We start from the raw sequence: 7,461 nt of genomic DNA, 5'->3' as shown, positions 1-7,461 counted from the left end.
ACATCCTGTGGTCTGAGAACGGATACTTTCAATCTGTTGTGTCAATGGAAATATCCATCAGTGATTTACAGCTGTACTGTATAACAATGTTTATTTATTTTGGTCCCACAAAAGCGGTTTTTAAAATGTGTCCTACCCAATACTCAGTATGTATACAAACATGTTGTGGCCAGGGGATGTTCTAGGGGAGTGGGCTCACTGATTTTCGCCTTTCTGTTTCTGATGGCTGCGTCTTTGAATCATGTGTGCATGTAGAAACACAACTAATGTCCGACAGTGCAAATCCGTTAGTAGGTTAAGCCTACTCCTGGACTAGAACGCATTAGGAAATTAACTATTGAACATGGCGTTTAGTCCAGAACAGAAGACCCCAACTTTTCAAATCACGTTCTTAGTCCACAGGATTCCAGGTTTTTAATAGCACTTATTTGTAAGGGACTAAAAGCAAGATAAAGAAGTTAGTATGTGAAGATGTAAAATAAAAATAAATAAAAATGTAAGCACAACAGGAAAGGAGACCAAATCAGCATGCAAGCATTAAGGCTGCAGCACAACCTCAGCCATTCAAATATGATTATTAGTTTCAGGACATGTTAGTGTGGAATACCTCAAGCTGCTTGGAAAGAGCATTTTTGAGTTGGTCCTCAAGCTGGGTGACTTGCTGAGTGGCTTTGTCTCTCTCGTTCTGCAAGGCTTCCTTATGAACACTCAGGGATGCCACCTTGGTGTCCAATTCTTCTCTTGCCTTAGCAGACACTGATGCCTCCTCCGTGGCAGCATTGAAATGTCCCTCTATCAGTGCCCTTTCAGCATGTAGGGCCTGGGCATCTGCTTCAAGCCTTTTCTGGATAGCTCGCAGCTTCTCTACCTCACTAAGGAGCCTTGAGCATTCCCCATCACCGCTCTCTTGGCTGCTGCGGAGAGAGGAAATGTCCTGCTCCAGCCTTGACTGTACAGCTAGGAGGTCCATTTTCTCCTTAGCCAGGGAGGAGGCCTCTTTGCCAAGCTCTTCCAGCTTGGTAGACAGACACTCTTTTTCTCCAGCCAAGTCCCCCTTTGCCTGGTCTCTCTGCTTCAGTTCAGACTTCAAGGCCTTAACCTCTGCATTCAAGGCTTTTATTTCCTGTGCAGCATTGTTAAGGCTGGAAGACATCTCATCCATGGCCTTGTCTCCAGTGAGAGATTGTTGAGTAATGTCCTGTACTTTGGCTTGCAGTTGGACTTTCTCGTCAAGCAGACCCTGTTTCTCAGCTATCAATCCAGTGTGAGTGGCCTTAAATTGTTCTACCTCTTTAAGCAAGCGATGTTGTTCAGAGGCCACTGTATCTCTTTCAATGCAAACAGAGGCAACCTCTGCCTTCAGATTGGATTCAGACTCCAGGAGAGTAGTCCTTTCATGTGTCACAGTTGACAGTTTTGTCTGTAAGTCCTGTACTTCTTTAGAGAGGGCATCCTTAGCAGAGGTCAGTGTATTTTGCTCATTGGCTTTAGCCTGCAGCTGAGATTCAAGAAACTTCTTTGCCTCTGCAGATGATTCTGCCTGGCCTTTGAGCTCCTTAACCTGCAGAAGTAGATCATCTTTGCCCTTCTGCAGGAGCTGTAGGCTCTTGTGAAGCTCTGCCTGCTGGGACAGCAGGAGCTCCCTCTCTTTTGTTAGGTTATTCCTCTGTTGAACAAGCTCCAAACTTACAGATTCAGCTTCAACTTTTAGTTTGCTGTGCTCCTCTGCAAGATCAGTTTTGTCTTTTTCAAGCTTCTCCCTCTTAGTCTCCTGCTGCTGAATCTCTTGCTGGTACTTCAGGAGGACCTCATTCTTCTCTGTATTGACCTTTTGAAGCTCTTCAATTTGGGCTTGGTGCTCAGCTTCAGCATTCTTCAGGCTTGTGTTTTTGACCTGTGCCTCCTGAACAACAGCTCTCAGATTCTCCACCTCTTTGGACAGTGAAGCCTTCTCTCTATCTAACTGCTGGTTTGTGGTCAAAAGATTATCTTGATCTTCTGTGAGCTTGTCCCTAAATGTCAAGAGTTCTTCTGTCTTGAATGAGAGCTCCTTGTGACAAGCCTCAGAGGCAGAGAGATTGGCCTGTACATCTGAGAGCTGCTTCTCAAGATTCTCCTTCTGAGCCTTGAACGTAGCACTTTCCTTAGATATACAATCCAGAGCTGTGATTTGCTTCTGCAGGTCTGCAGACAAACGCTCAACGTCCTGCTTGGAGGAGTCAAGTTCAGCAGAAAGAGACTGAGGGAAAAAAGTTGAAAGAAAAAGGGGAAAGGTGAAGTGAACACAACCAAAAATGAAGTAAAGCAAATGAACAAAAGTAATAAAATGCAACTGGAAGGGTTAAGCTGGTGCAAGCATAAGCATTATGGGGAAAAAGATACCACAGCAGACACCACCCTGAACTTACAACAAATACATTGAAAACAGGGGTACAGCAATCAAACATTTTCAATTGAGAGTATGGGTTTGTGTGTGAATTATAATTGTGATGGCAACTCTTTTTAGGTCTATGTTAGTGATTTCTCAAGGACCAAAGTGTCTACTTTTCCATTACTTACATTTTGCATGTAAAACAGGATAAACACTGACTAAACCAGGAGAGCAGTTCATGGGTTGAAATATCAATTAGCCTTTTCATATGGCATAATGCATACTGCATCCAAAACACTATGCTAAATGATCAGAGCAGTTCCATTCAATCAATCAAGATTCTTAAGAAGTTGAGGTACAATTACAAAACAAACTCACAAGTCACACATACGTTTATCAAACTCCATCTATAAGAGCAAGGTGGTAAACTAAAACCACCACCAAGCATCAGTTTATAGTAACCCTGCTTTCAAAGAAGCCCATTAAAAAAAAAACATAGCCACACAGAAAATGCTGAAATGAAGATGAATATTAGGACCATAATTTGCTGGTTGTTAATTGTAACATAAACATGAACATTTATGATTACTGCTAGGGCATTTGAAGGGACGAGCTGGGTTCCAACATTCATAAACATTTTCTCACACCCATCCTGACCAAAGGCACATTTTCTTACACACATCCAAAATATGTAGTAGAAGGAAGCAGGGTGAGCAACCTTAATAAAATATGTGCAATGACATTTGTAGTATAAAGTGTATATACAGTGCCTATAGAAAGGCTACACCCTCTTTCAACATTTTCATCTTTTGTTGCCCCAGAGGCTGGAATCGAAATACATTAAATTAGGATTTCTTTCACACTGATCTACACAGCCTACTGGACACTTACAAAGTGAAGTAAAGACCTGTTTGCAAAGGTCTACACCCCCCTTGCTGTGGCGCTCCTAAAATTAGCTAAAATGCAAACATTTATTCAACAATTTATTCAGATGAATTGAGTCCATCTGAGTGCAAGGATAATAGTTCATGTGATATCGGAATGAATATCATTGTCCTTGTAGGGTCCCCGATTTTAATAGAAAACAATTACACACTGTGTAGATTAGGATGTCACTACCAACTCAGCAAATTTCTCAACTTTCTCTTGACCCCTGATCAAGTGACAAGCTCACCCATAACATGCTGCAGCTACCACTATTCTTCACATGGGACAAGGTGCACCAGTGTGCTGGGTTTGCAATAAACGTAATGCTTTGTAGTAAAGCCAAAGAAACACATTTCTAGCATCACTTGAATTCATTGTTGCAAACACAATTATTGATTTGCATTTGAGCCACAGCGAGGGGGGTCTTTTACAAACAGGTATTTTTATTTTTTTATTTTATAAATTACTACTACAAATATTTAGAATTTGTATTTCTGTATTGCTGTCTAGATCAGTGAAACAAAGACAATAAAATCAGATTCCAGGCTCTGAGGCAACAAAATGTGAACATCCTGTATGTCTATAGCCACTACATGTGGGAATCACAGTTTGCATTACAACAATCAAACATTACTTAACAGCTCAAAACATGGCCATTGCAGTGTTTCCTCAAGGATTTTTCATATTAGTGGCGGAGCGCTCATTTTTCGCGCGCGGTGCGCACTGGCGCTCAAAACAAAGACGTAATTTCACCAAAAACTAGAGGGTGGCAACAATTATAATTTCTTAAATAGCGGTTAAGTCATTAAAGCCGAGCAGGTGATTTTATATAGAAGGTGATACCAATATACCAAATACCAATATATCCTACAGCTGCAGCGGAACATGCGGAAGGCGCATTACACACACACACACACACACACACAGAGAAAGATCAATACGAAGTAGGCCTACATGAGAGTACACGCACAAAACCGGCTAACGTTACTCATTAACTGTTTACACAAGTAAAATCACAGTGTGACAGTCAGATGGAGCATTCGGTAAACAACAACAGCAAGGTAATGCTATCAGTTGAGTTAAAGAAAACCAACTCTTACCTTTGAGGACACCAACATGAGCCCTGCTTACCCGTACCTCCGCCGTTCTGTTCGTGGTGATTTTAGAGGCAATAGATTATTTTTGCCCCGCACATATTGCTATGAATAGTTCGAAGCTAGGTGCTTGCACGTTAGGTGCGAGAATGCTCGGTTAACCCATTAGGGGGAACATTATTTGTTTCACAAAATAGGCTGATTTAGTTGACCATGAACATCAGAGACATACATTACGAATGTTCATTTAAAATACTCTATACTGAGCACTGGTATAAGAACATGAACCAGAGAACAGCAGTAAATGCAATAACCCACAGTCGTCGCTGATGATGTTGCATTTTCGATTAGGATACGGGATTAAAGGCACCGGCGACGGGCTAAAAGAGAAATCCAAATGTCCCGCTAAATTCGGACCAATCACAAAACTGTTTTGAAAGCGCGTCGACTCGCGCCGCGCGCCTGTTGAGAGCGATTCAGTCTCGATTGCAGTGCGAACACAAACGACGAGGTTAATTGCAACATTGTAACATATTGTAACTAACTACGCCCTAAATCGTAACGAAATGTAGGTCTGGAAGCGGCCTAAATCTAGCTTCAATCTGCTTTTTTTCTGTTCTCCGGTCATAATAACTCGCTGCCTTTCTGCGCAGCCTGAATCAAAGTGGACTGTCTGAATCAATTAGTGGCGGAGGAAATTCATTCGTGGCGGCCCGCCACGAATAAATGCATATAGAGGAAACACTGCATTGGTGGATATTTGGTACTAAAAGGCAGCACCTCCACAGAATCTGTGATTCTAATAGACTGGAGACAAACAATATGATGCTATGATAAGTTGGTGCTTACCTGGGCCTTCTCCTTATAAGATTGCAAGTCAGATACCAGCCTCTCCAGCTCCTGGGTTTTCTCCCTGGAGATGCTCAGTTCCTCCCTCGCCTTGTTAGCCTGACCCTGAAGCTCCTGTGCATGGCGCTCTGAGGCCTCAGACAGGCCCTTCTCCTGAGAGGCCTCAAGCTCCTTGGCCTGGGTCTCACACTGCTGCACATGCTTTTCCTATACAATGCATAAGAAGAGAGACATTTTAACTAATTACATCACCAATTGTTAGGAAAGGGACAGGGAGGGAGAGAATGATCAGGAAAAGGTCTGGTCAAGTCCCTATAATTTATGTGTTATAGGTTAATATGTGGCAGCACTCAAGAAAAGGCATTTCTAATAACATTCAAAGCCATTTCGGTAGTCTTCACCAACCTCTTATTGTCCCTGACTTTCAATGTTTTATCCAGATCATCACTCACCAGGTCAACAATTTTCTTCTGCAGGCTGTTTAGCTGACCCTGATGTTTGTCTGTGATCTCCTTCAGCTCCTGGTCCTTCCGGCCCAGTTCCTGCTGTTGTTGCTCTTCAGAACGTGCCATCCGTTCCTTCTCCTCTGCCAGTTGGGTCTGTAACTCTTCTAACTGCCTAGGAAAAGGAGGGGGAGAGGGGGATAACTAAACTACTACTACAAACTAGAGGCTCATTCTATGGGACAGTTTTAAATAATGATAGACTGAATATTGATCATATCGATGGCCGAAACGCAAAACCTCTGCAAAATGTTCTGATTTGCGGTTTTCACTTTAAATTAAAGTAAAGGCCGATTTAAAGTTCTGCGTCGAATTTACGTGCGTAGCTTACGTAATCTACGTAAGGGGTCTCGCACTTTACACTTCTGCGTAGGCCGCGCTGCAATTACACCATCACATCGCTAGGTGGCAGTGTGTTTTCTATGCCTCTGTGCTGTGCCTCTTCCGGTTAGGAACTCAATGGAGCTCAAAGCTCAAAGCGGCATAATAGCGATCTTTTTGTTGTTATGCTTGTTGTAAATAAAAGTTCTATGATCCATTGAAATGACACTAAACTAAGATAATACGATGGTTATCATAATTTTTCTAATCTTTATTAATGAGTAATTACAGAAAAAGTTAATGACATTTCTGTCATGGCTTCCGCATTTTGGCCGACGAGAGAGTCGGAATCATGTGCTACCAAGCGGACCAATCACAGAGCTTATGGTTGCGTAGAAACTGACGCGTTCTTAAATTTTTGGAGATGTGCGCGTCAAGCCTCTCCGTAGGCAAGGCGGGCCCACGCGGGCCGACGCAAGGCTACGGCGTCGATTTTACGCAGAAGTTTAAATCGGCCTTCAGGCTGCACATGATAAGTCTGTCTGTGAAAAAGTGAATTTTGCAGATAGGAGGTCTGAAGTGTTGAAAAACCCACTCAATATAACAAATAACAGTTTTAGAATCACTAAATACTTATAATTTGTGAATTGGATTCACTGTATCGCCAGCCGTCCTGTTCCTAGGCTACTGGGTTAGAGATACATGGCTTTTAAACAAACATGTTTTAAAATGTTCATGTTCAAAAGCAAGGACTGTGTGATCATCTAATTATGTGTAGTTATGTTGATGTTCTATCAGCGTGTTCTGATGTGCTAAACATGCAGTTACATGTCAGTATAGCGATGTTTTCTTTTTAGCTGCTAGGTAGCTCAACGAGATGATACCAACATTCAAATAAGCAAATCTTCTTCAACTATTTTTCAATTTATGACACATCCTTTGAAAGCTTACAATCTGCACTTTCATAATCTCTGAACTGAAAAATTACCTTGCCCTACTTGGGGACTTTTTCACCAGACCATGTCACATATGGAGACAAAATTAACCTCAGTAATACCTGATAAACCAAGATAGAAATATGGTGAGACCTACTTTAATATAGCAACTATCACATGCTTTATGAGCAACATCTTACTATTTGAGATGAGCATTAAAACTACAGTACAAGTACAAGATGAGTAATTTGTGAATATTTTGTATTCTGTTCAGCAAGCAATGTAAAGACACTTCAACATCACCCAAGATTATACAACTGTAATTTCTTAAATAACACTAAAGGCAAGTCAGGTATCAACATTTGTAAGATAAAAATTAACGTTTCATTGTTCTACAACAGAGCAAATAACATTTGGATTGGCATGTTTGAGGACACACCTCTGCTGAAAATGCAATGTAC

The sequence above is a fragment of the Nansenia antarctica genome, assembly GCF_963989245.1.
Source record: "Nansenia antarctica genome assembly, chromosome: 15".
In the NCBI taxonomy this organism is placed as follows: domain Eukaryota; kingdom Metazoa; phylum Chordata; class Actinopteri; order Argentiniformes; family Microstomatidae; genus Nansenia; species Nansenia antarctica.
The sequence above is the reverse complement of the archived record's forward strand: the minus strand, read 5'-3'. Positions refer to the sequence as shown.